The sequence below is a fragment of the Canis lupus genome, chromosome 19 (assembly GCF_003254725.2).
Source record: "Canis lupus dingo isolate Sandy chromosome 19, ASM325472v2, whole genome shotgun sequence".
NCBI classification, from domain to species: Eukaryota; Metazoa; Chordata; class Mammalia; order Carnivora; family Canidae; genus Canis; species Canis lupus.
Window position 1 is genome coordinate 39013391 of NC_064261.1, and position 15435 is coordinate 39028825.

Below are 15435 nucleotides of genomic sequence, written 5' to 3' on the forward strand. Positions count from 1 at the left end.
AATAAATGCTGAAATATTTTGAATGAAAATTTTTATCAAATATTTACTTAAGAGAATCATCACCAAAATAATTTTCTAATGTAAAATCAATTGGATTACATAATTAATAAAAAGCATAAGATTATGATGACCTTTAAAATTCATTATGCAAATTATGTTATTTCCCAACCATTTGTGACTGGACTTAGAGACAAAATAACCTGTTATTTAAAATATTAATTATACTGGGTTCATACAACTTAATTTTATAAAGATGTATGCAACCATTTATAAGTTCTTCTCTTAGCACAAGAATAAATGCTTTACCTGCATCACAATATCATGTTATTTTAAAGCTAGAATAAGCCCTAAATCATGTACACATTTTATAAAAGAAGTAAGCCCAGAGAAGTTAAATTCTCTCTTCAACGTAACTGTCAAACGAGAGCAAAACTAGTATGAGAGCCCAGGTCTCTAGCATCTTCCTGCTTAATCATTTTCAGACTTATTGATAATGCCTCATTTCTAAGCAATACACATCTAAAAAGTAGTTCCTAAATGAACATTGTTAGTGGTTTTGTTCATAACAGCCAGACTATAAAGACTACCCAAATGTACTTCAGTTGTGCATGGATAAAAACTGTGGTATATCCATGTAATAGAATACTATTTATCAATAAGTAGGGAGGAAACTATTGCTATACACAACAATATGTGTGAAACCCAAATGCATTTTGCTAAATGAAAGTCAAACTCAAAAGCCATATGCCATATAGTTCCATGTTTTTTTTTTTTAATTCCATGTTTATGTCATCCAAAAAACACATCAGAGTTGAGGAGTCAAAGTTGGTGAGAAGCATGAAGGAACTTTTGTTATGACGGGTCTGTTTTGTATTTTGATTATGGTGACACTTATATGTATGTAGGCATTTCTCAATTTATAGAATTGTGCATTTAAAAAGGATGAATTTACCTAAGATAGTGAATGGCACCTCAATAACACTGACTTTTTTTTAAAAAGTAGTAATTACTGTGAACCATAAGAGAAAGACTAAAAGATATAAGTCCACTTGATTTGATGTTTCAAAGAGAAAAAAGATATAGATACCTAAAACAGTTCAGTTAAAATGAGTTTTAAATGCTGAGCAAAATTAATGAAGAGACACAAAGGAAGTCTGGGATTTTTCACTAAGTCTCTACTAAGAAAATCTTGTTTTGTTTATGTATTTTTCACTTAACTACTGATACTAACAATGACAAAGAAATTCTAGAATATTCAAGCAAGCTAACCTATCAATCATACTCGAAAAGAGAAAACTAGTGTGAATTACTTAGGCGATGCTCTTTTGATTGGAGAAAAGACTGTTAAAGGGAGATGAGGTAAATGAAACGTAGGAAGTCACTTTGTTTATGACCTGGTGTTCAGTAAGTGCTCAGATATCTGAATGCATGAGTGAATTAGTGAGTGAATTAATAAATAAAGATCAAGGTCATTAAATTCTGTGGGACAGGCAAAATCCAGGCAGAGAAAAAATAAGAGGGAAGGCTACTAAAAAGATTTTGTGCAAAAGCAGTATTATTAGCTAATACTTCAAAGCTCTGAGGCAAATAATGTTAAAAAATAGAGCCAAAGCAGGGGCACCTGGGTGGCTCCGTCAGTTATGCATCTGACTCTTGATTTCAGCTCAGATCATGATCTCAAGGTTGTGAGACTGAGCCCCAACAGAAACAAAGCTAAATCTAAAACCTTCAATGTATACAAATAGCCTAACTGTCCCTTAGTGGTTAAACCAATAAAGAAGTTATGGTATTTTTTTTTTAAGATTTTTTTATTTATTCATGATAGTCACACACAGAGAGAGAGAGAGAGAGAGAGGCAGAGACAAAGGCAGAGGGAGAAGCAGGCTCCATGCAGGGAGCCCGACATGGGACTCGATCCCGGGTCTCCAGGATCACGCCTGGGCCAAAGGCAGGCGCCAAACCGCTGCGCCACCCAGGGATCCCAGTTATGGTATTTATATACAACGGACTATTATTCAGCCTTGAGAAAAAAGGATATCCTGTCATTTGTCACACCTGGATGAAGTGTGAGAACATTATGCTAAGTGAAATAAGCCAGAGAGAATGATACATACTGCATGGTATTATGTATACATAGAGTCTTTGGACAAAAAAGGGAAAAAGCACCAAACTTATAATAACATAGAATAAAAAAGTAGTTGTAGGGGCTAAGGAATAGGGAGAACAGGGAGAGATTGGTAAAAGGGTACAAACTTTCAGCTATAAGATGAATAAGCTCTCAGGTCCTGATGGAAAGCATTGTGACTACTGTTGATAACAGTGTTGTATAACTGAGGTTTGGTGGGATGGTTGGAACTCAGATGTTCTCAATGAAACAAAACAAAACAAAATGAAACAAAAAACCAGCAAAGCATTGATATATGAGACGACTAATGTGTTAAGTGTACAAGGGGAATCCTTTCACAATGTATACATGTGTCAGGTCATCATGATACATACTTTAGATGTCTTGAAATTTGTTTTTTTGCTATATCTCAATATATCTAAAATTATAAAAAATCCTGAATATATAAGCTTTTTAATATTGAGACAAGATCCACTTGCAGATAAAAATTGTTTCCTAGGGCAGCCTGGGTGGCTCAGTGGTTTAGCACCTGCCTTCAGCCCAGGGTGTGATCCTGGAGACCCGGGATCGAGTCCCACGTCGGGCTCCCTTCATGAAGCCTGCTTCTCCCTCTGCCTGTGTCTCTGCCTCTCTCTCTCTCTTTCTGTGTCTCTCATGAATAAATAAATAAAATCTTTAAAGAAAAATTGTTTCCTATCTAGAGTTTGAAGAATAAAATTTTGGTTCGGTTAGGCAGGGCTTGGTAACAATGTAAGGTAACTTAGGAATATAAACACACATGTGAACATACAGCCTACATATTTTATTACAAAACTAAATCATTTTATAGCTAATATTTCGTATCTCTTTCTAAGGAATAGCAGGCAACCCCAACCTTTAGGTCTACACAGTCAAATTTAAGATTTACCTGATGGACCTAAACCTAAGAGAAATAAGTAACTTTTACATAACCAAACTTAAGTTATGCACCAACATCTGGTATAATGACTACTATATTTTCTTCTCCTCAAAGGCCCACCAATGCTCATAGCTGAACCCATTTAAACATCACTAGATTCTGACACCAATACAATTCCAAGGCAGCAGAAATTTATAAATTATAAATTCATGTTTCCTGGCTTGGGGTCACTGGCATTGCTGCTTTTGTCTAACACCTTTGACAAAGGAGTACAATTCCAGGAACTGGGCCACAGTTAGTTCTCTGTAGACAATGCCACCAAGTAACTCTGTGCCATAGCTATGGTTACCTGGCTTTGCTTTCTGCTATGGGTTCACACATCATTTTCCTAACTTCAGTTTCTCTGGAAATAAAGGTCTGTTTGCTACCCTAATTTTCTGAGAAGTAGAAGTCTTTGGGACTCAAGATTGTATCACCAGGCCCTTATCTTTCGCTTGTTGTTAAATTTACTTGGTGCCTGTCTACCTAGAGTTTTGTGCACTTCATGTAGCATAACTAATAGTGTTCTCTGTGTTAACCTGCCAGGCACCTATTAACGGACCACTTAATTAAATTTCCTAATATTGCCTGCTACTGACATCGGAGACATAGGTCTTTAATAGAGATGAGTAGAAACAAAAATTGAAATAATAGGTAGAAAAAAGTTGGAAAAAGGAAGTTATGGATTGAGAAAATAAGATTGAGGGAACTAGCATAAATACAGGAAAGAATAATCAAGATGTGCTAAAAAGCTAATTTAATTTTTAATTTATTATTATCTTCTAGTTCACTAGTCCTTTATATTTGCTATATTACACCAAATGAGTAAGTTTTAATTCCAGATATGTCATTTTTCAGATCTAATAGGTACATCAGAATCTTTTAAAATATATTTTTAGATTCTTTTTAATAGATTAAATTCTCTATTGGAATTTTTTATCTATTCATTTCTGTTGTCCACAACTTACTTGATTCTCTTGAATAAAAAAATGATTGTTACTTCAAAACCTTTTTCTGATTACACCAATATCTGATCATCTGTGGACTATATTATCTAATTTTTCTTTTGGTACTGTTTTTCAGCATCTCTTATATTTTAATTAGGTTCTTGAAAAATGATTGCTAAAGAAATGATACAATCTTCAGATGATACCTTCTCCCAGGTGGAAATTTGGTTAAGTTTTCTTTTGGCAGGCAAACTAAGTACTAGCAGATACCTCATTCCCTTTAAGTCTTGATTTTAGGCTTTTTTTTTTTTTTAAGATTTTATTTATTTATTCATGAGAAATACAGAAAGAAAGAGAGAGAGGCAGAGACACAGGCAGAGGGAGAAGCAGGCTCCATTCAGGGAGCCTGATGTGGGACTCGATCGTGGGTCTCCAGGACCATGCCCTGGGCTGAAGGCCAGCACTAAACCGCTGAGCTGCTAAACCCAGGCTGCTCCTGATTTTAGGCTTCTTATGAGCAATTTTTTTTCAGATTTGCCCTTATTACTAGGGTATGGTCTTTACTACTAGAGGTTGTACTTCTGGAGATCACCATAAGCCCATGCAGGGCATTTACCAAGATGCTTCTCCCTGGACAAGGCACAACTCAGATCTGTCTTAGTACCACAATAATGCTAAAATCTCTGTCTTGTTCTTTCTCCTCCAAATACAAACTTGTTGGGTTTTTTGGAGTTGCATTCTATGCGTGTATACTTTAGGGAATGGCCAATGATGTGAAGGTAATATCTACGCAGATTTCTTGGGTCTTTCTCTCAAGTTACCTCCTCTCTGGAATTTTTTTCTTCATTTCCCAATGGTACAATGCAGTCTGGTAGCTAGACAGAGATAGACAAAGTAATCTCTGCTATAAACAGGTTTAAGTAGCCTGTTTCAAATATATGGCCTATGGCTTTAAGAAGAGAAATAATTAAAGATAAGTGATGGATCTAGGCAGCTGAAGAGGAATGGAAAGTCAGTTCAAGGAGCTACAAACTATTTCATTAAGTTTAGGAAATCTAAGTTTTTTTTTTTTAGTGTTCGCAGCTATTTTATCACACAATTTCTTAATTTAAAAATGACTGCTTTTTAAGAACTGTTAAAATGTATTAAACTATTAAAAGTATCAATTAAGAAACAAGGAGCTGGGACACCTGGGTGGCTCAGTGACTGCACATCTGCTTTTGGTTCAGGTCGTGATCCTGGGGTCTTAGGATTGAGTCCTGCATAGGGCTCCCTGCAGGGAGCCTGCTTCTCCCTCTGGCTCTGGCTCTGCCTCTCTCTGTGTCTCTCATGAATAAATAAAGAAAATCATAAAAAAGAAAAGAAGGAGCTATTTTTTAAAAAAAGAAAGGTGCCCAAGCCAATGAGTCTTAAATATAGGATATGGAAGGATTAATTTAGTTAAAGCGGTAATGTGTTGAATACAGACATAAACAATGGATGCAAAGTGAGGGTGTAATAATAAAGACTCTGATTCCATTTTTAATGTTTGGATGCTGACAGATTTTAGATCCCATTAGTCCTCTTTACCCTTGTACCCTAAATCTGGGCAAGCTGATAAGAAAATGTGGCATTACTTCCTTTAGCATCAGAGGGAAATTCAAACCACAAAAGCACAGCCCTCATGTTGAAAACCATCATCCTAGGCCAACTCCATGAACTCAATAAAAAAAACCAAGCCAGTCCCCTTTCCTTGTTCTCTCATGTCCTTTATAGCCACATTTCCATAGAAAATAAAATCCAATGGAACCTCCTGATTCAAATTAAAAAGTAAAGTATATGATTAAAATCTCATGTTCCCAATAAGGAAAGAATGGATCACATAATATAGAAAATTGAGTTCTAGATAAAATTTGTAAATACGAAAATAATTGCTGGGATAATTTTTTTGCTACATATATTAACTTTAAAAAATTTGGGATGCCTGGGTGGCTCGGTGGTTGAGTGTCTGCCTTTGACTCAGGGCATGATCCTGGTGTCCACGATCGAGTGTCACATCGGGCTCCTGTGGAGAGCTTGCTTCTCCCTCTGCCTGTGTCTCTGCCTCTTTCTCTCTCTGTCTCACATGAATAAATAAATAAAATCGTTAAAAAAATTTTTTTTACTTACAAGTATTTTTCAAAGAATTAAAATACCATAAAATTAGATTACAAGACCAAAAAACGCACTCAAATAATTTGGGTATACAGAAGTAACTATGCTCAACAGGTGGTTCAAAGCCTTTGGCTCTCACTACAAAAGAATTTGTTAAAGCAAAGTGGTCCAGTGTTTCAAGATGATCTAGTCTAAATCACCTATTAAGAATCAAAGTCATAACTCAAAATGGTACAACTATCTAGGTACTACATAAGAAGACAATAGAATTCAATAGAATAATTTCAAAGGTACATTTTATCAATGTATTCAAAATAATAAACCACTATTTGGAAGAATAATTTTAGATTTTCTAAATACCTTAAGCCACAAAATTACTAAGAGCAATTAAGTAACAATGATTTTAACTGACACACAGAATTTCATTTTCAATTTTTTATATTGTAATTGGATTTATACAGCAAATGCATAAATCAAAAGAAGCCTTCTGACTGAGAATTTTCTGTGACTAGAAGTTTCCAATTTAAAAAAAAATTTGTTTTTGGAAGTTTCCAGTTTTGAAGTTATAAGCAGTTAGTATTTTTAGAGTAAGGACGTAGGTTTATCCTTAGAGAAGGTGATCAATTTGTTTAGGAGAGATTCCTTTAAAGACTTTTAAATATGCAGACATTAAATCTTAATGACAGATTAAATTAAGTAAAGAAACCCACATATAGAAATGTCAAAGTGAAATCCTATATTCAATTATTTATCACTGTTAAGGAAAGTATGTTTTAGCAGAACTATTTCTGTATCCTTGTAGATTAAGTTATATAGAATACCTGAAATTACTGCACTTCGTTTATGTAATTTGCAAACAGTGTACTTTCCAAAAACTGAAAGTTAAAGGAAGTTCCACATCAAGCAAATCTATTGGTGCCATTTTTTGAACAGCATTTGTTAACTTCAAGTATCTGTGTCACACTGTGGTAATTCTTGCAATATTTCAAACTTTTTCATTTTACTTATGTGATCTTCCATATTACTATCATAATTGTTTTGAGGCACCACAAACCACACCCATATAAGATGGCAAACTTAATTAACAATAACTGTGTGTTCTGACTATTCCACTGACTAGCTGGTCCCTCATCTCTCTCCTACTCCTTGGGCCTATTTCCTGAGACACAACAATATTGAAATTAGGCCAATTAACAACCCTACCATGGCCTCTAAGTGTTCACCTGAAAGGAAAAGTTACATGTCTCTCACTTCAAATCAAAAGCTAGAGATGATTAAGCTTAGTGAGAAAGAGATGTCAAAAGCTAAGAAAGGCCAAAAGCTGAACCTCTGGCACCAAACAGTTAACCAAATTGTGAATGCAAAGGAAACATTTTTGAAAGAAATTAAATGTGCTACTCTGGGAGTATATGAGTGATAAGAGAGCAAAACAGCCTCATTACTGATGTGGAGAAGGTTTCAATGGTCTGGATTGAAGAGCAAATCAGCCACAACATTCCCTTAACCAAACACTAATCCAGAGTAAGACCCTAACTCTCTTCAATTCTGTAAAGGCTGAGAGGGGAGGAAGCTGCAGAAGAAAAGTCTGAAACTAGCAGAGCCTGATTCAAAAGCTGTCTTCAGAACATAAAAATGCACGGGGAAGGCATAAGTGCTGATAAAGAAGCTACAGCAGGGATCCCTGGGTGGCGCAGCGGTTTGGCGCCTGCCTTTGGCCCAGGGCGTGATCCTGGAGACTCGGGATCGAATCCCACATCGGGCTCCCGATGCATGGAGCCTGCTTCTCCCTCTGCCTGTGTCTGCGCCTCTCTCTCTCTCTCTCTGTGACTATCATAAATAAAAAAAAATAAAAAAAAAAAAAAAGAAGCTACAGCAAGTTCTTCAGAACATCTAGCTAAGAGCATTAATGAAGGTAGCTATGCGAAACAACAGATTTTCAGTGTAAATGAAACAGCCTTCTATTGGAAAAAGATGCCATCTAGGACTTCATAGTTAGGAGAAGTCAATGCCTGGCTTGAAAGCTTCAAAAGACAGGCTGACTCCTAATAGGGGCTAACAGAGCTGGTGACATTAAATTGAAACCAGTGCTCATTTACATTCCAAAAATCCTAGGGCCTTTAAGAATTATGCTTAATCTACTCTTCCTGTGTTCTACGAAGGGAACAAAAAAGCCTAGATGATAGTACACCTGATTACCACATGGTTTATTAACAATTTTAAGCCCATACTTGAGACCTACTGCTCAGAGAAAAAGATGCATCTCAAAAACTACTGCTCATTGACAATGCACCTGGTCCCCATGAGGTCTAATGGAAAGAAATGTTCAATGATATGAACATTGTTTTCTTGCCTGCTAACACACCATCCATCCTAAAGCCCATGGATCAAGGAGTGATTTTGACACTGAAGTCTTTTTATTTAGGAAATACATTTCATAAGGATACATAGACAGTGATTCTTCTGATGAATCTGAACGGTCAACTGTAAACATTCTGGAAAGGATTCACCATTCTAGATGATATTAAGAACATTCATCATGATTCATGGGAAGTGGTAAAAATATCTACATGAATAGGAGTTTGGAAAAAGTTGATTTCAAATCTTTTGGATGACTTTGAAAGGTTCAAGATGTTAGTGGAGGAAGTAACTGCAGATGTGGTAGAAACAGAAGAGAACCAGAATTAGATTTGATGAATTGGTATAATCTCATTTAACACTTTAACATATGAAGACTTTCTTTTTATGGATGTAGAAAGAAAAGTGGCTTCTTGACATGGAGTCTACTCCTGCTGAAGATGCTGTGAAGATTGCCAAAATGGCAACAAAGGATTTTGAATATTACAAAAACTTGGTTGATAAAGCAGTGATAGAGATTGAGAGGACTGACTTCTATTTTGAAAAGAGTTCTACTTTTTACCCAGTTTATGTGGGTAAAATGCTATCTAACAGCATCATATGCTACAAAGAATTATTTCTGTATTTTTAAGTTTTTATTTAAATTTCAGTTAGCTAAAATACAGGGTAATATCAGTTTCGGGCATACAATATAGTGATTCAACACTTCCATAAAACACCTGGGTCTTATTTTAAGAAATTGTCACAGCCGCTCCAATCTTTAGCAACCACCAACATGATCAGTGAGTAGCTATCGACATCAAGGCAAGACCATCTGGCAGCAAAAAAGTTATGACTTGCTGAGAACTCAGATATTGGTAAAGTGGTTTGTGAAAGGTCTCCCCAAAATATGCCAATTTGTCATTACAACTATTTTGAGTTAGTAACTATCAAAACCCCACAGATTTAGAAAAAGCCCTCCTCCTCCACGATTGCCAAAAAGACAGTAGATGGAGGATCTACTCCAGGAAGTAGATTGCCAAAAAGACTGTAGATGGAGGATCTACTCCAGGAAGAAACCTATCACTATAGATAACTGCATTGTAAAATGAACTAGGTATAGAAGACAGGCAAGAAGCTAGCAAAACTGATCAAAGTCCTCTAGGTCCCATTGTTTCTAATGGCCCAGCCAACACTTACCAGTTACTCTTTACATTGTCCTGTGAATGTGAACTGCATTCTTTCCCTTTTAAGTCCAATATCTCTATCTTTTTCTCTTTAGTTCGAAATGACATATATACCTTTTTATTATGTCTTTGGAATTGCATTTCTGTGTGGATTCCCAACATATACAAAATTAAATTGGATTTTCTCCTGTTAATCTGTATCTCATGTCAATTTGATCCTCAGTTTAGCCAGAAGTACCTTAAAGGACGGAGGAAATACCTTCCTTCCCAACAATTATTAGCGTTTTGTAGCAGTATTTTAAGTTAAGGAATGTGCATCGTATTTTTTCCAACACAATGCTACTACTGCACATTTAACAGACTACAAAGTAGTGTAAATATAACTTTTATAAGCACTAGGAAATCAAAAAATTCACTTCACTCACTTTATTGTGGTGGTCTGGAATTAGACCTGTAACATCTCCAAGGTATGCCTGTAATTTCCTTTCCTATAGGTGATTTAGATGGTAGGTTACAAAATGATTGTTTGTTCTTAGATGTGTGCATGCATGTATATAGTCATTCATATGTTTTTGTTTTATGGAAGACTAGGAAAGGGAACAGGCTAGAGATACAAACATACAAGCCTGATACTCTACTCAAGAATGAAGAGGTGACCTTTTCGAAAATGTGTTGTCAGACTTCTCTGATTGTCTAGCTCTTCTTCATGGGTGAGAGCAGGCTTTCTTCTGAAGGGAAAACACTGGGATTAAATGAGGCTGGAAAGGAGGTGTTCTTAAAGGGAAGACAATGGGATAAAACACTTCTTTATCTAAAAACAAGACAATGACTTGAGGATGGCAGTAGAACTCAAGGAGGTCAGTACTCCAAAGCATAGCTTACTGATATCATGTGAGAGATAGCAAAAAGAGGAACAGTGATGAGGCTCTGCAATGAACAGAGAGGCTAGATATGAGTAAATTAATTTTAAAAATAACCCATTTTTATTATCAGCAGTTAAATGTTTATGGTCTCAATAATGAAGTTTTATCCTTGCCAATTTTCCAGGAAAGTTTCATTAGAAGTCATAGTTTACAAATGGGATAAAATGTTATCAACAGGTAAATGTGAGTTAAGGGTATATGGAAACTCTTTGTACTATTCATATTCTTGTAGTTTTTCTATATGAATGAAATAATTTTCAAATAAAAACCTAAGGCAAAAAAGTTATAGCTCCACAATCTATTATCACTTGTGCTGGGAGGACGACTGAGAGGGCTGTCCTATATTTCAAAAGAAATGGCCAAGAGGAAATGATACTAAACTATTCCAGACAGTGCTAAAAAAGAAAAACATCTCAATTCTTTAAAAATTACTCTTAAAAGCCAACATAACACTGATATGAAAACCTGAAAGGCAGCCCTAAAGATAATCAAAGATCAGTCTCACCTGTGAGTATTGGCACAATCATTTTAAGTAGGCTATTAGAATTTGGAAGACGGGTGAAAGTATAACAAATGATTAAGAGGAGATCAAGTCCAGGAATAAGAAAACTGTTCAACATAATTAAGTCGGCTACTATAATTCACAATGTTAACACATCAAAGGAAAATGTTTTATGGTAATCAAATGTTTTATGGTAATTGTTATATGCATTATAGGCATTATGTGCTAAAAAGGCTAAAAAAAATCAACATTCATTCTTTTTTTTTTTTAATATTTTTTTCTTTCTTTATTTATGATAGTCACACACACAGAGAGAGAGAGAGAGGCAGAGACATAGGCAGAGGGAGAAGCAGGCTCCATGCACCGGGAGCCCGACATGGGATTCGATCCCGGGTCTCCAGGATTGCGCCCTGGGCCAAAGGCAGGCGCCAAACCGCTGCGCCACCCAGGGATCCCAACATTCATTCTTGATAAAAGATAACCAAAGGATAGTCTCTTCACAGGAGAAAACGTGTCACAAACAAAAAGACTATACTGTTTTTAATGGATAAAACATTCCAATTAATGTCAGAAATAATAGAATGAAATGAGATATATAAATATTAGACAAGCAAAAAGTACATTAGTTGCAGATAATATTACCAAATACTTAGACACCAGAAGAATCAACAGGAAAATAATTACTACTCTTGGTAGTAACACCTAAGTATTACATACACCATTCAGGTAAGTAGATAGTTCCAAATTATGATGAAAAAAGTTTGGTACTTTGTACTTTGGAAGAAATAATCACAACAGAGCAATGAAACATAAGAGAATATGGTAACAGGCCAAATACCTATGGGAACAGAGAACATGGTAAAGGTAGCATTTTAAGTTAGCGAAAACATTGGTTCATTCAATTAGTGCTATTAGGAAAACTGGATAATGAAGGATACCAGAATATGTCACTCCAAGATAAGCCTCACTGGAGTAAAGATTACTTTGAGGTGATTACTTTTGAGAAACAGCAGACATAGAAGAAGGTATGAAGATGGAGTAGAAATTATATATTTTTCAGGTAAAATATACATTTAAAAGGAAATCTCTAGGGAAGCCTGGGTGACTCAGTCAGTTAAGCGTCTGCCTTTGGCTCAGGTCATGATCCCAGGGTCCTGAGCATAGGACTCCCTGCTCAGCGGAGAATCTGCTTCTCCCTCTCCATTTGCCTCTCCCCCAGCTCATGCTCTCTCTCATTCTCTTCTTCTCTCCCAAATAAATAAAATATTTAAAAAGGAAAAAAGAAAATGAAATCTCTATTTGTGTTTCTCTCTCTCTGTAGCGACAAAGGAGAGATGACTGAAAACCACAGGACCTAACCTGAATGGAGAAGGCTCTGACCTAAATCTGCATAACTCACCTTATCCTTGTTTACCATGCTTTTCGTGGTAACTTCCCTTAACTGCCTGAACCACCATCTTTCTTTTGTGTTTGACTGAAGATGGTATTTAAGGTGGTGGCTTGGGCCATCTTGGGGAATTTAATCATTTTTCCTGGGTACATTCACTGCATACATGAAGTATTCATTTTAATACTTCTATTTATATTTCTTTTGTCTTTATACTGGAAGACTCATCTAAGAACTTAGAAGGGTAGGAGGAAATATTTCCTTCCTTATAATCATATTTAGCTTTAAAGAGTTATAAGACATAGTAAAACATGAGATATGTAATTATATTGTGAAATGTATATGTATGATGCATTCAAACATTAAACCACTCTTAAGAGCATCAAACCACTTTAAGATTAAATAAAAAATCATGACAAAATAACATAGATTGGTGGTAAAGCTCTACACTTCAGAAGTAGATTTTCCATATATTTTTTCATATCTTTTTTAAAACCTGTTTTGTAAAATTAAAATCAGATGAACAAACTGTAATAAGATTCTATTCATTTTCTCCATATGTATTATGGGATTAGTGCCTGGAGGCTTTTTTGAAAATGAAATTCCAACATAACACAAAGAATATAATTATACATGCTGAAGAAATGAAGGAAGAAAGGGAAAAAGAAAGAAAAAGAGTAGCCTAAACTTTTGGTTTTGATCTAGGTCCTTTTTTTTGAAGGGGGAGGGGCAGAGGAAGAGGGAGAGAGAATCTTAAGCAGGCTCCATGCCTAGTCATTGAGCCCAACATGGGGCTTGATCTCACAACCCATGACCTGAGCTGAAATCAAGAGTCAGACACAACTGAGCCACCTAGGTCTTAAAATCTAACATACTTATGAATGATTTGCTAGTTAAAAATTCAGGCTTCCAAGCACCAATTCCCCAATTTTAATTTAAACAACCTAGACTTTTTTTTTTTTAATGTCTATACATTTTCTTTTAATTTTGTGTTTATTTTTATTTCTTTCTTAAACTTGACTTTTCAAATAATGACTCTAAAGTGATTCTCAGGTGGATGGCTCTCAGTTTATATTTTGAGAATGACTAAAGAGTAAACTTTGAGGTATAAATTCTTAGGAGTATTTTGCCTACTTTTGGGCCATTTTATCCTCAAGATTAAAAAAAAAAGGCGAAACCAGAATTGGACACTTTTAGGATTTTGGTTTTGAACATATTAATTTCTATATAACCTTGTTCCAAAAATGATCTTCATTTACAATTCCAAGGCAGTACCATAAACAGTGCTTTTTACTGTTAAAAATATAATTAAAGGCCCCAAATGATTAACTTAGAATAAGACCCCAAGTTATTAAAATCAGATTTAATACCTCATCTAATAGCAGTTTCAACCCCCCCACCCCCCAAAAAATACAATCTTAACTGGTCAGTGAGGAATTTTCTGATGGACATCAGTGAGTTTCCACACAGGTACTCTTCATTTGCCAAAGGAAGATGAGGTAATCTGTATAAGATCTTCTGCTCTTCCCCCTAAGGAGAAGCAACTTCGCCTGAAATAATCTATTCTTTTCCTTTGCTTATAACTCTCCAGCATCTGCCTTTCCTATAAAAATCTTTCATTTTGTAAAACTCTTTGGAGCTCCCCTTTACATGCTAGATGGCATGCTGTCCAATTCATGAATTGTTTAATAAAGCCAATCAGCTCTTCATATTTATTCTGTTGAATTTTGTCTTTCTAGCACTATTTTGCTATATAGTACATAGAATAACTTCAGCAAAAACAGAATTCTGCTACTACCGTCACAATCTACTTAGATGAACTAACAATTTAACAGAAAAATACATTTCAGAAATTTAATAAAGGCTCAAAAAAGGAATCTAATCTGTTATTTCATATAGTCAATTAAAGGGCTAAATTTAAGAGGTTATGATTAAAGCTTAACTATTTAAAAACTGGAAGAATAAATACCTTACATCACTAAAATATCTAGTTATGATGAACACAAATCAAACATACAGCATTCATAAATGGAAGCAAAATGTGTGGAAAAATATAAAACTATCCATGGGTTATAATAACACTGTAAATATACTATTCAGAAGAGGAAACAAAGGAGTGTCTCAAAAGCATATGAAAACAAGGACTAAAAAACAAAGGACTAGAGTTTGGGTAGATGGTTGAGGAGGAAGACCCTAAGATCACCAAGTGCCCTATTTACAACTAGGTATCATCCACTTCCAGACAATAAACTGGAGAGCCATTTGGAGATTGGCAGAACAAACTACACAAGTAAATTTGAAGAAGAATCTGCATCTGATAGGTTAAGAAGGCCAGAGAGGTGGAAGAAGTCTGTCCGCTTGAGGGACAGACTTGCATGCAGAGAGGGCAGAGAAAAAGGCCCTTATATCAGGGAATGCATATGTGGAAGACTAATCCCCACAATGTTTGGCTTCAAAAGAGGGGTTGAATTCCATGAGTTTGGGGTTTATTTATTTATTTATTTATCTTCGAGAGACTGAGACAGCTCATGAGCTGTGGGGGTGGGAGGCATGCAAAGAGAAAGAGAAAGAATCCCAAGCATGCGCCATACCCAGTACAGAGCCCAATGCTAAGCTAGATGGTATGACCCTGAGACCATGACCTGAGCCAAAATCAGGAGTCCAACATTTAAGCGGATCAGCCACCCAGGTGGCTCTGAATTTTGAGGTTGTAAAATCAATGTGGTTTGGAACCTGTAGCTTTAAAAGCTGACTCAGCACTGGAGGACTTAGGAAGGCAAGAGATGGCCTGGTTGATGCCCTTAAAGAGATAGCAGCCTACACTGAGAGGTAACATAAAAACTGTAGTTTGCACAATGCTAAGGGCTAATCTAAGACAGATCAGTTCATTCTGATTTCAAAGGATCCTGGGAGACTTCAAAAACAAAGGAGTTAGCAGGTGCCATTTTCCTCTCCTGCCC

At 35.8% G+C, this 15435-nt stretch overlaps 1 protein-coding gene across 5 annotated transcripts in view; it reads right to left on the bottom strand.

Annotated features, from left to right (window-relative positions):
- The window catches only part of ZRANB3 (zinc finger RANBP2-type containing 3), a 297959-nt gene that overhangs the window by 133354 nt on the left and 149170 nt on the right, over positions 1-15435 (bottom strand). The window lies entirely within an intron of this gene.